Source organism: Corvus brachyrhynchos, unplaced genomic scaffold (genome assembly GCF_000691975.1).
Source record: "Corvus brachyrhynchos isolate BGI_N302 unplaced genomic scaffold, ASM69197v1 scaffold115, whole genome shotgun sequence".
NCBI lineage: Eukaryota > Metazoa > Chordata > Aves > Passeriformes > Corvidae > Corvus > Corvus brachyrhynchos.
In genome coordinates, this window is record NW_008239553.1 from 5256356 (window position 1) to 5256813 (window position 458).

The 458-nt window shown below is 64.2% G+C and overlaps 1 protein-coding gene across 1 annotated transcript in view; it reads left to right on the forward strand.

The window, feature by feature from the left end:
* Window positions 1-279: 279 nt before the first annotated feature.
* Window positions 280-458, forward strand: part of CD82 (CD82 molecule) — a 40919-nt gene continuing 40740 nt past the window's right edge. Inside the window, exon 1 of the mRNA XM_008639395.2 lies at window positions 280-377. The gene's annotated coding sequence lies outside the window, so the exon portion shown is untranslated. The remainder of the gene's footprint in view (window positions 378-458) is intronic.

Sequence of the window (458 nt, forward strand, 5' to 3'; positions counted from 1 at the left end):
CGGGGTTTGGAGGGGGAACAATGTGCAGCCCGGGTGATGTTTGCAGGATTCACTCGGGCAGCGAAATTGCCCATTGGAAAAATCTTCGGTGGGTCATCAGGCTTGTTTTCACTGGGCAGGGAGCCACAGCATGGGTCTCGCAGGACTGGACAAGCTGCGAGCGGCCTTACACGTTTAAGGGGTGTCAGTGTGTGTGTGTGCGCGCTTGTTGCACCTACTGTACGGGCCAGACAGGGCGCTCACGGGAGCGGGCGGGCTCACGGCAAGTGCAGCGAGCAGGGCAAAGGGCCCAGCGCACTGCCTGGCCACCTGCCCGAGCGGAGCGGGGAGATTTAGTCTCAGGTGGAGAGGAGGAGGCAGCGGCCGAGGCCTCGCAGGTGGGCAGTGGAAAACGCGTGACTCGGTTTGAGGAGCGAGCAGCTCGGGCTCGGAGCGGGCAGTGCCGGGCGCTGCGCGGA